This window comes from Hemicordylus capensis, chromosome 2 (assembly GCF_027244095.1).
Source record: "Hemicordylus capensis ecotype Gifberg chromosome 2, rHemCap1.1.pri, whole genome shotgun sequence".
Taxonomy (NCBI): domain Eukaryota; kingdom Metazoa; phylum Chordata; class Lepidosauria; order Squamata; family Cordylidae; genus Hemicordylus; species Hemicordylus capensis.
Window position 1 is genome coordinate 88,637,259 of NC_069658.1, and position 19,031 is coordinate 88,656,289.

A 19,031-nucleotide genomic window follows, 5' to 3' on the forward strand; every position below is an offset into this window, starting at 1 on the left:
GTGTAGCTGCTATATGCTTACTCATTTTCTGCAAGCCTTTTAGAAGCAGAGCTGCAAGAGGACTCTAAGCACACTCTTGATTGAAGAAAAGAAAATAAACTGCTGGTGCTTCCTTTGCAGGGCTCCTTAGTCCTTTGTGTGTCAGGTAAAAAAAATTGCCTCTTGAGTTACAATTGTTATTTTGGTGTGAAACCTCTTCTGTATGTTGCTGAGCTCACTTATTGGGAAGGCAGCTGATACCTCATAAATTGCATCACTATGGCCAGTTCTCTCTTTCCTCCTTCTTCCCCACTCTATGACATATGGGCTACAACTTTGCCAGAGTAATGCCCATAATTTGGGATTGCCCCAGAAGGGGAATCCCGATGCATTCCATGGCAATGCTATTCCTCAGGAACTGCAAATGAGGTACAGAAACCAATGGAATGTAAACAGAACAGAATCTTATAGCCCTAAAAGACTAACAGATTTATTGTGGCATATGTGTTTTTGAATTAAAGCCCGCTTTGTTAGAGGCATCAGATGTTTGCCCAGCTGGCAGATATAATAAATGGTGGGGTCAGATTTTAATGAAGTGTAAGAAGTCTGATAGGTCTGTGGTATTTCAATACAAAGCTCAAATATATACAAGATAAGAACAGTGCGAAAACAGCAGTCATAGGTGACAATGTTGTCGTAGGTATGCTAATTTAATATCTGTAATGGGAGAGAAACTCATGGCTCTGATTAAAAATGAAATGCATAGATCAGATTTGCTGACAAATTCTAGGTCAGCAATTATAATTTAGCAACGGGGCATATTTTTGGATACTTAGACTTTAGGTGAGGCATGGTTGGACATGAAGGTTATAAATACTGAGGATCTTGTGGCTCTAATAATATACATGTATTATGAGTAGGAGTCAGAGAGAACCAGTTCTGGAGCTGCAGGCAAAGCTGGGTAAAGGTCAGGTGCCCAGAGAAGAGGCCCTGTGCTGCCATCTTTCTCTGTTTTGTTAGAGGGATTGGAGTGGAGATCTCTTTATCCACCCCAGCCACAGGTAAGGGAAGCATGTGCTAATTAATATTGTCTGGAGACATAGAGTTAAAATTCTTAATAAAGTAGTTTATTTAGGAAATCCATCAGGGAGATCACATCAATCAAATGAAAATCCACTCTAAATGTATTATGGTTTCTGTCAAATTTTTGTTGCTGCTGGCGATTACTGTCCTCATCCAGACAATGGCATGGCTTCAGTTTCATGGATATTTTAATGTCCGCGATGTCCTTCAGTTTATAAGAGTCTGCATTCACACTGTCAGAGCTCCTGCCAAGAATGATGGTGAAGGCAGAGGTAGCATTCTCCTCTGACAGTGGCAGAGAAGCTTGAGATGTTAACAGGCTTGAAATATTAATCATAAATTTACCAACTTCTTGTGTGTTTCAGATTTGGAATGATTTTTTTGCTAAGAGGCATTGATAGCAGGAGTGAGAAAGCAAAGTGCCTCAGAGCTGACGTCAGATGTCACCCTAGCACACTAACAGACTCAAATGAGTTGTTGATGCAACTGAACTGAGTCCTAAAATTCAAGGAAAATGGATAAAGAGTTGAGTGACTACTTTAGCAAATAGCTGATTTTGAATCTAATGTAGACTTTGGTTAGCCCCCACCCCTCCACTTTTACTTCCAGATAAGCAGCAACAGCTTCGTTCTAATCTAGTGCAATATAATTGGGAACAATACCTCCCAGCAGCTTGGCACTGCATTGCGCTGCTAGCGGCTTCTTTGTCTTCCAAATGCACAGCCCAGTGGGTCTGGAACCATGACCTCAGAGAACAAGTGAGATTATCACCTGTGCAAGCTTAAATGCTAGAGACCAAGGCGTTTGACATTTAAATGCCAGAGACCAAGGCAGAGACCAAGGCATTTCAGAGGATGGCAAACTTTCAGAAGTGGTGTACCAAGTCTTCAGGAGCAGCTTGAGAAGGGGTGGCTCTCAAAGCAGAGTTGGTGTCCCCACCTCACTAGCCCCCCCCATCTCCTGCACCAGCAAGGCTGTGACACCACAGTCACTGGCCACACCCCAGTTGCTAGATGCACCACCAGGCTGGAAGCCCTGTGCTGATCATCACATCTCTTATTCCTGGAAATGTTAAGTGCTCTTCTCCAGTTGGCATTAAACATCACCATCTAGTCTGTCTCTCTGTCCTTCAACTTTTGTGCTTTGTCTCCTCCATTTCAGGAGCAGATGAAGGACAGAAGTTAGTTGCTGGAGGGGAGAGCAAGCGAGCAGATGTGTGAGGAAGATCAGCCACTACGACGACTGTTGCCTGCTCTACACCTTTACACTGAAGCTACTGTTTATAACACCATTAGAACATCTCCCAAACTCTAGTATAATATTCTGTGCTGTGGTACTGTACTCAGAAGCGCTCTTACCCCTGGACTTTGGGGCCGAAGTCCAGGGCCTCCACACCCCTTGGGGACCCCCAAATCATCTTTAGTCTGTCCTGGGTGGTGTGGTTTGTGCCCTCAAGAACCTATGTGTTAAAAAATGATGCTTAACTTTCAGTGGGGGGCAGGAGCAGCCTCCAAAGGTCTTTAGGTCCAGGCTCCAAAATTACCTAGGTGCACCTCTGGCTGTACTGAGAGGGCAGTCAGCATTCCTTATCCTAGCAGTTTTCTTGCTCATACGGGATCCGTTTTAGGATGGATCTGAAAATTTCCTTTGGAGAAAAGAAACCAATTATGTTTAACAACAACAACAAAACAAAATAACAACAACTAATCTTAATAAATCAATCTTCTAATGTTATTGCTTATGAAGTTGCATATACGATCCTAAACAGTTTTGGTGGTAGAGGACATTAATACATGTTTGCTCAGTTAATTATTTTAAAAAGCCAGCATGTTGCCATTGAAAATGCTGTGCATATTGGGTGTTTGTTTAGCATAAAACACCCTGCCAGGAATGTTAAGAGACTGTTGTGTTTACAACTCTCTGAGATGGAAGAAGATCAAAACCTGAAAATAGCTTCAATTTGTACAGTATTAGACAAAACTTAATGTCCCTTTTTGTCTATTTTTGAATCAAAGTCACTGGAAGGGATGGAAAACTGAACAGTGCGGCCTTCATCGTTTTGCTTCTCTGTTGGGGTCAGGCCAGGAACAGACTAAAATGTAGTTGCTTGAGCTGGGCATATTTTTGCTGAAATAGGTCAAAAGGGTGAAATCCCAATTTCCTCTGCCTTCCCTCTAAAAAGAAGCCACAACATATTTCTGCTTCTGATGTTTATTTTCTCTTGGGAAATTTTGTTTGATTTATAAAAATACTCTACAGAGCTCTCTAAGAAGCAAGGGCCAAAATACCTGGGATGTTCAGTGTTCTGTACTTGTGTCTTGAACGTTTAACTTAGTACTGAAGTGTGGAATAACACAACAGCGCCTTGCAAATGAAGAATGTTATGTTTAATTTTGTGGCATGGAATGAAGAACCTCTAACCAAGAATAAGAAACGATGAGGCCAAATAATACCCTGTATAAACACAGAGCTGAGAGTTGTATATGGCCATTTTCTTCCCAGGTTTGGCTTGAGTGTACAGAGGTCAGGGCAGGACCTGCAGGTCAGCACATCTTCACTGAACACAGAATGGTTGTGTGAATAGGGCTTTCATGAGCCCATTTCAGCTGTTAATTCAGGTAGATTGAATGCATGGGGAGGTGGTGGTATTGTTGCACTGTTGTGCCAGGGGCAGAGAAACACCACACTTCCTGGTGCGAACACACATGGGCAGAAGATGAAATAGGTGGTAATTTAATCAAAGAAAAAGAGATATAAGGCCTCTAAGCCAAAACGCCCAGGGTTCCCATTGCGATAGGGGACGTGCTATGGCAGGGGTTGGTGGCACCTGCGCTCTGGTGCGCAGTGAGATCCAGCTATCATTCTAAGAATGCGGTCTCTTTATACATGACTGTAAAGTTTAACAAAGCAAGTTACATAATACAGTTTTCTTGGCTTACATGTCTATAATGAGCAAAAAGCAGGTGCTTAATGAGATGCAATTAATTGCTTGAAGTTTTTCAACTCTTATGAGAAGCTGCAGCCTCTGATAAGAAGCAGAGCTTGTTAAAATTGACCCATGTATGAAATTCTGAGACAGACACTAGAACTTCCCACTCTTCGCAATACAATGGTCCTCTGGTGGGAAGGAACATAGGAAGCTGCTTTATACTGAGGCAGATCATTGGTCCATCTAGCTCAGTATTGTCTACACAGACTGGCAGCATCTTCTCCAAGGTTGCAGGCAGTATTGTCTACACAGACTGCAAGCAGCTTCTCCAAGGTTGCAGGCAGGAGTCTCTCTCAGCCCTATCTTGGAGATGCCAGGGAGGGAACTTAGAACCTTCTGTATGCAAGCATGCAGATGCTCTTCCCAGAGTGGCCCCATCCCCCAAGGGGAATATCTTACAGTGCTCATTCACACATCTCCCTTTCAAATGCAAACCAGGATAGACCCTGCTTAGCAAAGGGGACAATTCATGCTTGCTACCACAAGACCAGCTCTCCCTCGCAGCACAGGCACAGGCTATGTTGCCAGCATACAAGAGTTCATTAGAACATCTGTGGGGAGCCCTGATACATCCAAGCAGGAGTTTTCCTATGCTCTTTTAATGAACACATGTAGGTTTGGGCAGAGGCTGTCCCCCATATATGTTCAATCCACACAAATGAATACCTGGAAAAAGCTATGGTGTCTTCTGAATATAAGGTATTCATACCTAGCATTACTAGTACAGGTGTTGTATCCTGACAGCTGTACCAGTTTGTTTTGGAACAGTTTTCCCTAGAGGGGCCTGGTAGAAAGAGAGAGAAAAGGAAAGGGAAGATCAAAGGAAAGGGGAACGGAGGAAGGAGAAGAAAGTGGGGAAAAGAAGTAAAACCCATAAAGGAGTCGGAGAATTAACAAAACCTATTATTTTATTATTAATTATTATTATTATTATTATTAAAAAATTTATACCGCCTTCCAAAAGGCTCAGGATGGTTTACATTAAAACACTATTAAAACCAATTAACAATTAAAACAGAAATTATAAAACTGCATAAAATAATAATTATCCATTAAAACATCATAAAACACCAATTAAATAGCCAGTGTCCAAGTCTTGCCTGCTGCATCCTTCCTACCAGGAAGGAGCATGATACAAAAAACACTTTGCATGGGTTTTGGGATAGGGACTTAAGTCCATGCATCCCTTCCAAACCACATGGAAACAATGCTCTGTGCTAATCTATGATCTGCATAGTGGACAAGGGTAACCATGTGGTTAGTGGGGGTGACACAATCCACCCAGCAAAAGGCTGCACCAAACCGAGCACGATGGAATACTTTCTGTTGCTAAGAACTAGTTCCCATTAAAGTGATGAATCAAGAGGATGGCATATCTATGCTGACATGTCATATGGATTTATTGAAACCATTTATCTGCCATTCTTGGGATACTCAATTCTGCACCCATATGAACATACATGATGCTGTCTCATAATGAGTCAGACCACTGGTCCACCTAGCTTAGTATTATCTACACCAGGGGTTCCCAACTTTGGATCAGTTGTTGTATAATGGCCTTCAGTCATTGGAGCTAGGGATGATGGGAGTTATAGTCCAACAATATCAGGAAGTTTTTTACACCCGGCTTTTAGTTCACATCTCCTCCGGAGTAGAGAGGGTGCATTCACATATTGGCCAAATTTACTGCCAAGTCCCTGCAAGCTATCAGGGAGCACTTTACACACAATTGGTGTATTTTTATTGAGTGTTAGAGTGTAGGCCAATTTATGATTGATTGACTGATTAAGTGCCGTCAAGTCGGTGTTGACTCTTAGTGACCACATAGATAGATTCTCTCCAGGATGATCTGTCTTCAACTTGGCCTTTAAGGTCTCTCATTCGTAATCGAGTCCATCCACCTTGCTGCTGGTCATCCTCTTCTTCTCTTTTCTTCAACTTTTCCAAGCATTATGGACTTCTCAAGGGAGCTGGATCTTCGCATAATATGTCCGAAGTATGATAATTTGAGCCTGGTCATTTGTGCTTCGAGTGAAAATTCTGGATTGATTTGTTCTATGATCCATTTGTTTGTTTTCCTGGTTGTCCATAGTATCCTGAAAAGTCTTCTCCAGCACCAAAGTTCAAAAGCGTCAATGCTTTTTCTATCTTGCTTCTTTAAAGTCCAGCTTTTGCATCCATAGAGTGCCATGGGAAAAAACCATTGTCCAAACTATTCTAATCTTTGTAGACATGTCACGGTATCTAAATATCCTTTCCAAGGCCTTCATTGCAACCCTACCAAGTGCTAGTCTGAGGTGTATTTCTCGACTGCTGGATCCTTTACTGTTGACCGTCGATCCTAAAAGCCAGAAGTTATCCACCACTTCAATTACCCCGGTTTATATCTGGGGTAAAAATATATCCACTTTTTGTGTCAGTTTGCGGGGGGGGGGCAACTTTGAACCCACAGTAAAGCCTGCTTTCTGGGAAAGCTCCATCTTGTAATCCAAGGCTGGGAAGTCCTGGTCTACACTGACTGGCAGAGACATCCAAGGTTTCAAACAGAGGTTTTATCCAGGAGTTGCCAGGAAATGAACCTTGGACTGTCTCTATCAAAGCATGTTCCCAAAGCAGGGCCAACAACATAAAACCAAACCAAATCAATAAAACCAAACCAAAAATCAGCATACAGCAGGACAGCTGCGGACAACACAATGATACCACAGTTGCAAATGCCAGCTGAAATGCCAGCTGAAATGAATGTGTTCTATACCCCTTCCCAAAAGCCACCGAAGATTTTACCTTGTGGTTATCAGAAGAAAGATCATTCCATAGCCCTGGAGCAACAGATATAAAAGGCCCCACTCCTTGCTCCCGCCATTTTTATCCCAAACAAGGCTTCATCTGTCCCATATGTCCATGAGCTTAGGGGAGGGAAAGCACCTCCCAGATTTCATTTTGTCTTTGACAGTCTCAAGCAAAACCAGGCCAAGCTTTCTGAAGAAAGGGTCTTTTCCTGATAAGACAGTCTTAACATAAAAGCCTTTGGAGAGGAGAGCTGGTCTTGTGGTAGCAAGCATGACTTGTCCCCATAGCTAAGCAGGGTCTGCCCTGGTTGCATATGAATGGGAGACTTGATGTGTGAGCACTGTAAGATTTTCCCCTCAGGATGAAGCCGCTCTGGGTTAAGAGCAGAAGGTTCCAAGTTCCCTCCCTGGCTTCTCCAAGATAGGGCCGAGAGAGATTCCTGCCTGCAACCTTGGAGAAGCCGCTGCCAGTCTGTGAAGACAATACTGAGATAGATAGACCAATGGTCTGACTCAGTATATGGCAGTTTCCTATGTTCACAGGGTTTGGGGAGGGGCTGTAGCTTAGTGGCAGAGCATCTGCTTGCAACACTCAACCCCTGAAGAGTTGCTTCCAGCCAGTCTAAACAATAATGAGCTAGACTGATGAGTAGCCTGACTCAGGATAAGGAAGCTGTGTGTATGTTCATTTGGGTGCACAAAGTCAGTATCCCCAAAATCCCAGCTTTCATTTTGTCTTTGACAGCCTGAAGCAAAACCAGGGCAAGCTTTCTGAAGAAAGGGTCTTTTTCTGATAAGACAGTCTTAACATAAAAGCCTGTGGTGAAGTTTGCAACTGAATGGTTTCATTCCTCTCTACAATACCATAAAGTACAAATAACAATCTTATGGAATAAGAGGTAGATAATAATCTTTTCTCTGATTTCCCTTTGAAGGCTGGTGTCATCAACAGGAATTGTTGTTCATGGGATCAGCGCTAAAGCTCCAGTGACTTGCTTAGGAATATATTTTGTAATGTGGCAGAAGCTAATTGTTTGAATTTGCCCTTCGATTGGAATTATATGAATTTTATCTGAACCATTGCAACCTTTTGAGCATGTTTCTGCTCTAGAGCACGATTCTCTTAAACAATCTGAGTCAAACCATGGGTGATCTAGCTCAGTACTGACTGACAGCAGCTTTTTAGGGTTTCAGGCAAGGATCTTTCCCAGGGAAGCCAGGGAATGAACATGGGACCTTCAGTATACAAAGCATGTGCTCTGTCACTGAGCCCATTCCTTGTTAGGGATGTGCAGATTGGTCCGGCAGTCCAGTCTGGGGGTTTGGGGTCGAACCAAACCACCACCCCCGGTTCCGTCGGACTGGAACCGGACCATCGGGTCCAGTCCGGCCAGTCCACAACTTTTCTTTCTTTAAAAAAAATTACAGTATATTTAAAATACCTTTAGCCCTTTTGGGGGCTTGCTGAGGCTGCGGGGGGAGGGGTGTCTGCACAGGTTCCCTCTCCCCCCGCCAGCCTTATCACTGCCGCAGCCCATCGTAGCTGGGTAATTGACCATTTTCGGCCCTTTTGGGCCTCTGTATGAGCGCGCGGCTGCCACGCATGCGCCAATGCTCTCTGTATGTGCCAAAATGGTGGCTGCGCGCTCATACGGAGGCCCAAAAGGACCGAAAATGGTCAATTACCTGGCCGTGGCAGGCTGTGGCGATAAGGGTGGCAGGAGGGAACCCACGGCTTCAGCAAGCCCCCCAAAGGGAGTAAAGGTATTTTAAATATACTTTAAGTTTTTTTAAAAAAATAAAGAAAATTTGCGGACCGGTCTGGGATTGGACTGGGGGGGAGGGGCCGGACCAAACTGGCCCAGTTCAGTCTGGCCTCGAACCAAACCAGGCCAGCCAGTTCCATGCACACCCCTATTCCTTGTAAAATGTTCAGCTCCTTAGGAATACTCCTGTTACTCGTAATAACACAGACAGTTGGTTAATCAAGTTGGCTATAGTGGATGTAGATTGGTAGAGGCTCCACCAGCAGCTCCCCCAAACTTTACTAAGCAATGGCATGCCAGCCACTGCCTTCCTCCTCCTCCTCCCTTGGCTTTTGAAAAGCCAAGAAAATGGAGCAGAGGGCTGGGTCCTTCTCCTCCTGCTCAGTGTTTTTTGCACTCCCTTACATAAGAACAGCCCTGCTGGATCAGGACCAAGGCCCATCTAATCCAGCATCTTGTTTTGCACAGTGGCCCACCTTTGGCTTTTCAAAAGCTAGAGGTGGGAGAGTAGAAGAGGAAGGGTAACACATGGGGGAATGGTCAGAATGGGATGGAAGAAGGCCCACTGGGGCTGAGAGCAGTGGCGCTCTTACCCCTGGACTTTGAAGCCAAAGTCCAGGGCCTCCACACCCCCTGGGGGCCCCAAATCCTCTTTAGACTGTCCCAGGTGGTGTGGTTGCTGCTGCCCTGCACTGCACTGGGCAACAGAGTGTGATTATGACCTGTGCTGGGTGCTTTAGAGACAGAGGAGGCAATGGGGAAAGAAATATGTGGGGTGGGAATATGTTAAGTTGCAACTATGTTAAGTTGTGTGTTGAAATGTTTCTGCTACTGCATATTTGCATAAATATACCCCACGTGTTAAAAAATACTGTGTGTGTGTTGTGTGTAGGGGGGTGATGCTTAACTTGCAGTGGGTTGGGGGCTCCAAATGCCTTTAGGTCCAGGCTCTAAAATTACCTAAGTGCACCTCTGGCTGGGAGAAGAGAAGAGAAGAGAAGAGAAGAGAAGAGAAGAGAAGAGAAGAGAAGAGAGGAGCACTTCGAACATGACCAACAGGAAAAGAAGAGCTTGCGGTGAAGATTGGACAGATACAGATCAGATGGCGTAAGAGGAATTCAGGGATCGGGGGCAGCAGGGAAAGCAGATTGCTATGCTGCCTCAAGCACCAAAACAAGGTCTTTGGCCAGACCTTCGTCAGTAATTACTAGTAGCCCACTTCTAGCTGTTTCGAACACTTTAGAAGATGACTGGAGTCTACAAAAATGGAGATGAAAACATTACAGTACAGCATGACCAGATTCTAGAAACATTATTTTTGAATTGTTGTTGATTTTCCAGAAACTGCTGCACCTCTGCTGTAGCTGCCACCACCACTACAAAATAAATGAATAAATTAAATTAAATTAAAAATAACATTAAAACATTTCCATTACCAAGAAAATACGCATATTTTCTCCACCATCTTTTAGCCCAGGGGTGGGGAACCTTGGCTCTCCAGCTGTTTTCGAACTACAACTCCAAACATCCCCAGCCACAATTATTGTGGCTGGGGATGGTGGGAGTTGTAGTTCAAAAACAGCTGGAGGGCCAAGGTTCCCCACTTTTGTTTTAGCCTGTGGTTATGGATGTAACAGAGGTTAGAACATATTAACATACTGAAGAAGAACAGAGATACAGATAGGCCAACCAATATCATTACAGGCAGAGGCGTAACTAGGGAAAATGGCACCCGGGGCAAGCACTGAAATGGCGCCCCCCCCACGCGCCCCCGCCCCCCCAACATACTACATTATACTTAGGTTTTTCCTCACAAGCGCCCGCCGCCGCCGCCAAGCCAGGCCACTGACTGGCCACCAGGCGCCAGCAAAGCAATGGGGGGGGCGTGGGTGGTGCGGAAGGGACCGCTCGTGGGGGAGGGGACACCGACGCACTCCCTTGACTGCTGCAGCGCTGCTGCACTGAGCAGGAAACATTTGTATTAACAATTTAAAAAAAAATTAAAAAAAAATTTTTGGTCATGGCAGCGCCCCCCCATGTGACCAGAAAAGATGGCGCCCGGGGCACGTGCCCCCCCTGCCCCCCCCCTATAGTTACGCCTATGATTACAGGAGATAGTAAGATATGTATATGTTAGGGGGAAATGCAGAATTCAGATTTCTGTGCTGTTAATAATCTCACGCTACATCAATGACTGGAGCTGTGCTGTTCAGCAGAATTCCCTTCAGTATATTATTAGGCAATTTAACATTTCAGCAAGTCCTGAAGTGTCTGAAATAGTTGGGGGGACTTGTGCAATGATAGAAATACATAAGATGTTTGAAGGAAATAGCTTAGCTCTGTTTAGGAAACTCTCCATAGGATTTGAGGACACACTGATGTAATACAAATGGTGGTTTTATTCACATTCTTTTTGAATAACATCTACAGTAAAAATATAGCCATATCCCATTACACCCTCTTCCTGACCTCTTCATCACAAACTGAGGGAAATCCCTCTTGAATGATGATGTGAATCAGAAGTTAGTTAACACAGTGCAGAAGATGAAAGGCAGAGGTAAATAAACTTTCCATCCTGCTGCTGTTGATCCTTCTGCTTATTTGGGAGGGACCCTGACATACTGACTTTATTTGTTGCTATTTTCCTGCACTCCTTGTTTCTGCTTGTCGGCCTTAACATTTCTGTAATTGCAGCTGATTGCCCTCAGCTCCTGATACCTGTTGAGCTTTTGCCAGAAGAATTGGTTGGCTGGCTGCTGTCTCTGCCCTTCTCTTCTTGAACTATTTAAAAGCTGCTGCCGCCAAACAGAACTGGGGTGGGGGGGGCAGAGATAAGCAGACTTTCCATCCAACTGTTGCTGCTTCTGCTACTTGGGAGGAGATCACATACAGAGTGTTTGTTGCTAAGGGGGGTGGGCTGGCCTTTGCTGGTGGGATTGAGGGCTGGGGGCAGTTAGTATTTTAAAGGATTTTGTGGTCTATGTTGAGACTGCCTCTCTTATTAGTTTGGCTGAGGGATGTGTCTAGGCCTGTCTGGGGATGAAGAGATGGTGTGTGTGTTTTCTCAGCACGGAACAGCTCTCAGTGGTGATGGGTCACAGAAGAAGAAAGAGTGTTGGTGGGTCAGCATGCCATTATAGGGGAAGGGAAAACAGAAACTTAATAGCTGTTTCCCCTTCCAGCTGCCCTGTCAGCTCTTTGACCTTGGGAAATAGTGCCAACTACTCACAGAATCTCACCTTGCTCCTTGGCAACACCAGGTCAATCCAAAATAAGTCAGGAATTATCCATGACTTGATTGTGGATGAGGGGGCTGATCTGGTGTGCATTACAGAGAGCTGGTTGGGAGAGGCTATTGGCCCAGTTAAATAAATAAATAAATAAATAAATAAATGCGGCAAAATGTCTGAAATACAAATGACCAACAAGTCTTGCAAGAAACTTCTTGACTTGTAATAAGCCAGAGCTGATCATGTGACCCCCCCAAAAAAAAGTTTCAGTGGCTGACATTTTGACTACCAAAGTGTAAGTCTAGAAAGGAACTGTGAAGACATGACTGGGGCTCATGCACAACTCACCCAGTCTCTGTACACATGCGCCACTGTGCAAGCAGGTGAAACATTACCACTCTGCCTACACTCCAGAAGTGATTTGGAAGAGAGAAAACATGTTATTGAGACTTTCTCCAGTTTGTTGATGGAATAACTTGTGCCTCCTTCAGGTCTGTCACACCATCTGTAACCTGGTGGTTCTGTCTGTAGTTGGGTATTTGTAGCAGGTGTGAACACAGGAAGAAGCCTTATATGGAGTCAACCATTGATACACCTAGCTCAATATTGAGATCATTCACACAATCAAAAATCGTGTTCTACCCGGGTTTGGGAGCTGCGTGTGCTACCAGTTTTCATTTGTGTGGAAACAAGATGAAAGGGAAACCTGGGTAAAAGTGATTGGCCGCATTCACATGTAACATGGAACCACAGGTTCTGCTCCTCCTCTCCCCACTCTCCTGTCTGATTTCAGATGTCACAGAGAGCACTCTCTCTGCAGTCAGCGAGACTGCAGAGAGGATGGGGAATTGTCTGTGCGGGCTTCCTTCTGGCATGAAGGACAGCCCACACAGCTAATCATGGCCAAATGGAGGCACTTCTTCCCTCAACTCTAGCCACAATTAATGCAGCCTGCGGTTCAAACTTCAGACAACATGCAGGCTGCATGCAAATGTGGCCATAGTGTGGAAGCAAAGTAGGAGGAAAACCTGGGAAGTTTTTCTTCTACCTTGCTTTCACAAGGAGGCAGCATTCATACATCACATGAGATGAGAGTTGAAGGGGCCTCCAGTTAAAAATTGATTATTTGAATGTGTGCACCCGCAGTTTGGATGGGAAATGGGCCTGCGGTTTCCCTCCCCAGACTCTGATTTATACCTTTGGTTTGTAGTAAGTATTGCCGCCTGTATCTCCAGTTTTGTGGTGGCAGCGTTATGTCCAAGCGTGGCACCGCAGTCTCACTCTTCAGCAACCGGAGTTAATGGAGGAAGCTCCTCTCTCGCTCTGGCTGTGATTGGCTGCTGGGGCTGACCTTCAGTCAAGAAGGAAGCCGACACGGTTAGTTCCCCCTCCTTTCTGCAATCTCGCTGACTGCAAAGAGGGTGTTCTCTGTTATATCTGAATTCGGATGGTAGACCTTGCGGGGGGGATGCGGCCAATCACTTGAACCCAGGCTTTCCTCTTATCTTGTTTCCACACAACTGAAAACGGGGAACACACACAGCAACCAAGCCAAGGCAGAACACAGTTTTTGATCATGTGAATGATCTCACTGACTGGTAGAAACTCTCTAGCGATTTAGACTAGGGAGATTCTGGCTCCTTGCGAGATCCCTAGTATGTATGTATGTATAGTATGAATAAAAAGAAACCATATAGTGCTTTTGTGTTGTAAATACATTGTGTTTACATTATATATAACATTATATAATGTTCATTGTATACAACATTATATATAATGTCATAATGAGTGCTTGCATGATGTAGGAAGGCAATTTAAATTTTCGGGCAGGTTCTTGTTATGTAAATGTTAATATCCCTTCGATAGGGTTTGTAGATAAATGAATCTCCTTGTTTTCAAAATTGTCTACATGTCAAGGTGCAGATCTTACCTAATTATAAGAAAATTACAAGGCCAGGTATCAGCATGTTGACAAGTTATGGGCAAACATAGTTGTATTAAGATGGCAATTATGAAATAGCAATTAGGTTCTTTTTGTTCTAGTCTGTTGCCACATTTTTTGAATACATCATGACAACTTTATATTAGGAATAGATCTTGCCAGCAGAATTATTATTTTTCATGAAATTATCTGAAAACTATGACTAGTGTGTCAAGTCAGGGACACTTCACCAATCTGGGAAGAGGTGGGGATGAAATGAAACGATAAAATTGTATGTTTGGGTCTAATGAACTGAATTGCCTACAACTGGATTCCAAGTCTAGTTCTCTCATCCAAAATGAAAAGCTTATTTAATGAAAGCTGTGTCAACTGTGGGGATCAGAGGGTGGGGGCAGCTGGGGGTGGAATGAAATAGGAATTTGGCACGTGTTTCACTAGCCTGGCAGGATGCGTAAAGGTGTGATTCAGTTTCCAATGGGAGAGAACAGAAACTGAGCCTAAAGAAAGTAAGTATGTTTAGATATATAACTATTACGGCCAAAATCAGACATAACATGAAACTGGAATTAAATGGGTCAGAGGTTGGAACTCCATTATGTCTGAATTCATGCAGCCGTGATTTTGTGGAAAAAGCAACCAGCAGTTTGCCTTGCCAACCTCAATTTGAACCTTTGGTTTGCAGTAAGGTTCACTGCCAAGACCACCCGAACCCAGATGCTGCCATAACCATGGTTTAAATCTGTTTTTTGTGTGCACCCCTGCTAACAGGGCAAAGACGCACCTTTTAAATGTGGTGATTCTCTTTATTTAGCAGGGGGAGAGCAACTGGCCCTATCCACCCCCAGCACAATGTCTCAAGTTACTGTTACTGGTGTCTATCTTATGTTTCTTTTTAGACTGAGAGCCCTTTGGGGACAGGGATCATTTTATGTATTTATTATTTCTCTATGTAAACCGCTTTGGAAACTTTTGTTGAAAAGCGGTATATAAATATTTGTTGCTGTTTGAAATTCCAGTCCTAGAGATGGTAGCACAGACCCGCCTGGGATCGTGCCCGCCCCATGCCTGTTGCTTGTTGTCACCTGGCAATAGAGACACCACCACATCCCATCCCAAGTTTGTCAGCCTGTCAAGTGGCAACGTCACACAAAGGCATTCCCTCTTCCCACACTGTCCCTTGCTTTGCCCTCCTGGCAAGCAGGAGTAAATGGGGACAGGATGACAGGGAGACCTTAAAGTGCTTTGCTCCCCTAGAATAAAGCAACAATGATGTATGTTCACAAGTACAAACAATGCAAGTAGCAAAATAAGCAGGGCACCCCATCACAGCACCAGGACAGGAACACATGGCTGCTGCGGGTGCCCGGTGTTGGATTTAAAAGGCAACCCCAACCAGGGATTCTTGAACATCCAATTCCATTTTTTTTTGTTCAAAAAAAGATTGGGGAAGGAGGGCCTCGCTCCTTCCCCTTGGAGGTACCTGTGCAGTCTCTAGACTTACTCACGAGAAGGGTCGGGAAGAAAGATCAGCATTGCCATCACTAAGAAGGAAGACCCTTCATATGTGATGATGACAGATGCCAATCTGGGGCAGCCCACACTCATGAGAAGCCAGGCCATGGGGACACCCCCTCACAACTCATGAGATGAACCATCTGGGGGACAGCGCAGGGTGTCAGCCACAATCTCTAATAATGTGTGATGACAAAACAATCACTTATTCCATGGACAGATCTCTAAAGAGTGTCAGGCCATGGGGACACCCACTCACAACTCATGAAGATAACCGTTCATGGGGGCAGGGTTGCTCGGCAGAATCACTAATAATGTGTGGCAATAAAATAATCCCTTCTCTCAAGGACCACTCTTACACAAGAGTGTCAGGCCATTGGGACTCTATATTGAACAAGTATGGAGGGAAGCTGCTGTATGGAGGAAAGCCGCAGGGATGAGTACCCTGGCAACTGCTCTCCCTGTCATGGCAACTGCCACCAAGTAGCTGTAAATGTGTGCCCCCTCCCAGCCGATCAGCCCATGCAGACATGTGCACCCTTGCTAGTGCCTCAAAATGGCTACCCTGCTCTCCTGGGGTTGCTAGAAATTGGGGTTCCCCTTTCCCTCAAATTCTCATGCTGGAAAATCTGCATACAGTGCAATACTGGACTGAACCCGGGAATTTTGAAAGGGAGTAAAGATCCATCCCCACACCTGGTGTTCCCCCCTTCCATGCTTGTGGCCAGGCTCATGGAACATCAAAACACATGGAACATCAAAACCTCCTTTGGCTTCCATGGGGAGGGTGGGGTTGCAGTGCAAAAGTTCTATCTTTTACAAGAGAAAGAGGGGGCACGCATGTGAGGCCCCCTTTGTTGGGTTAGATCAACTTGTGGGCATGCAGACCTAAGGTTTACAACCCCATGGTCCCCCCTCAGTAGATTGGCCCTCTCATGGGCCTCTCAAGCTGCCAGGGAAGCAGGAGTGTGGTTTAGTTTGCATGTACTGCTTTTCCAGGGTTTTTGCCTTACAGGAGCATCCTGGGTAATGGTGGACCCCACTCGGATCTTGTGCCCTCCCTCATATGCATAATCCCTCCTGGGAAGTTATTTCCCCTTGTCTTTCCAGAGTAATTGGGAAATAGTGCCCTCCCTCCATTGTGCTTGTGCGGGACTATTTTGGTGCAGGGTTCTTAGCGGGGCAGCGGTGCCATTGCTATCAGAAAAAGCACTGGCATGGCATAGCATTTAAAGGGATTTAAATACCCTTTCCATGCCTAGGACAAGCATACTGTTCTGAAAATGCACGATCGTACTCAGCATGCCCCCTTCAAGATCATGGCCAATTGCAGCTGCTTTGCTGACATGCTGACACTTTGACCACAGTCCTGCCATGGAGCTTGCTGGGATTGGCCACAGTGGCCAAGCAGCAGGGAAGGGCTCCCCTCTCCTGGAACTGGAGGTTGCCAAATTGCAGTTGGACGAATTTCTGCGATGTGATTTACAGTTTAAAATGGAAACCGTGGGTTCTCCAACATCCAGTTTTACGTTCCGTGTGGATGTGGCCTATTTTTCAAAGAGAAACATCCAGATCCCTCATCCAGATCCTGCTGGCAGGTCTAATATGTGCACCTCCTACCCCATTCACTTCCACATTTACATCCTTCAGCATGTGTTGCCTATGCCCTCCATTGATGTAACTAAGGAATCCTATTGGGGCAAAGAAGCCTAAAATGCCCACAAGAAGTTTCTCAGTTGATGAGTTGGTCTGAAGCCTTTGATCATATAGAGTGCTTTGATCATATTACTTACATCCTGATCATACAAACACTGGGCATGCATTTTTGTGCAATTAAGGCGAGAGCTGCATATTTTTGCTGGGAAATGGTTGCCTAGTGTTGGGCTTGTTTTGAGATTATATATATTTTTATGAATTTCGGGTTTCATCATCTCTTCTCATGCACTACTGCTAGGTGGTAGTATTGAGCAGAGTTTGAACCAATAAGGCAAAGTCAAAGAAAAAAGACCATGAAACACAGAATACAACTTCTGGTAACATACAAGTAAGTAGTTTAGATAGGTCTACTCAGAAGCATGAATATGGGGAAGCTTGACACAGTGAAAGATGAAATGCATCGACTACAGATTGACAACTTGGGCATCAGTGAATTAAAATGGACTGGAATAGGACACTTTCAGTCAGAAAATCATACCATTAACTACTCAGGACACAAGAAATCAAGATGAAGGTGTTGCTTTCATAGTCAGGAAGGATATACCAATGACAGTACTTGGGTACAATGCAGTCAGTGACTGACTAATATCAATTAGATTTCATAGACAACCCTTTAACATGACAGTTTTTCAAGTCTATGCCCCAATGACTGATGCAGAAGAGGACATTGATGAGTTTTACGCTCAAGTTCAATCTGAAATTAATAGAACATGCAAGCAAGATGTGTTAGTAGTGGTTGGAGACTGGGATGCCAAAGTTGGAAATGATAAGGAAGAAAACACAGCTGGACTGTATGGCCTGGGAAACAGGAATGAAGCAGGAGAATGACTGATTAGTTTTCTGCAAAGCCAATGATCTCTTCATTGCTAACACATTCTTCAAACAACCAAAGTGGCACCTATACACATAGACATCACCAGATGGAGTACACAGAAATCAAATTGATTACATTATTGGTGCAACGAGGTGGAAGAGCTCAGTTATAACAGCAAAGATGTGGCCAATTGTGGAACAGATCAAAAACTGCACATGTGCAAGTTCCAAGTAATGCTAAAGCAGAAAAACAAAGCTTTCCAGTTTCTACAATATGATATTAAGAATGTACCCACCATTTTCAAGGAGAATATCAGGAACCACTTTGAAGTTGTGAACTCATTGATAGGGAACCAGAAGAACAGTGGATTGAAATCAAAGAGGTTGTCCAGGACAAATGTGAAAAGAGACTACCAAAGACCGAGAAACAGAAGAAAGCAAAATAGATGTCAAAACAGACGGTGGAAATTGCCAAGAAAAGGAGAGAAGCCAAAGTCAAGAAAGATAAAGACCCCAGGAAGGAACTTAATAGGGAAGTTGTTAAAAGAGACAAGGAGCAGTACTACATTGACATCTGTAAAGACCTTGAGGATGGAAATAGACATGGAAGAACAAGGAAAGTTTTCCAAAAGATCTCTCAACTCAGGGGGTGGTTCCAACCTCAAATTTGTATGTTAAGAAATGCCAAGGGACAGATAGTAACTGACTCAGAGAAGATCAAACAGAGATAGAAGGAGTATACTGAAAATCTGTATATCAGGGATGTCAACATCCAAGACACTCTAGAAGATATCCCCTACTTGCAAGTACTCTAGTATGGGAAGATGAAGTTAGATCAGCACTCCAGTCATTACAAAGCTGGAAGCTTACAGGCATGGATGGAATAGCTACAGAAATATGGCAGGCAAGAGAAGAAGAATCAGTCAAGGCTCTAACCAAACTATGCCAGCAAATTTGGAGAATGACATATTGGCCAACAGATTGGAAGAGGTCAGTCTACATACCTATACCAAAGAAAGGAGACTGAACAGATTGAGCAAATCATTGCACAATATCCTTAATCTCACATGCTAGCAAAATAATGCTCAGGATCATCCAATGCAGATTAGAGCTCTGCGCAGAAAGGGAAATGCCGGATGTTCAAGCTGGTTTCAGAAGAGGCTGAAGAACAAGAGACATCATTGCTGATGCATGCTAGATAATTGAGAAAGC

At 44.3% G+C, this 19,031-nt stretch overlaps 1 long non-coding RNA gene across 1 annotated transcript; it reads right to left on the bottom strand.

The window, feature by feature from the left end:
- Window positions 1-1,084: 1,084 nt before the first annotated feature.
- On the bottom strand, window positions 1,085-13,193 carry LOC128342773 (uncharacterized). Its single transcript, XR_008315159.1, has 3 exons — window positions 13,034-13,193; window positions 2,606-2,707; window positions 1,085-1,560 (listed from the first exon to the last, which is right to left on the bottom strand). It is a non-coding gene; the product is annotated as an uncharacterized LOC128342773 (long non-coding RNA).
- Between the last annotated feature and the right edge of the window lie 5,838 nt (window positions 13,194-19,031).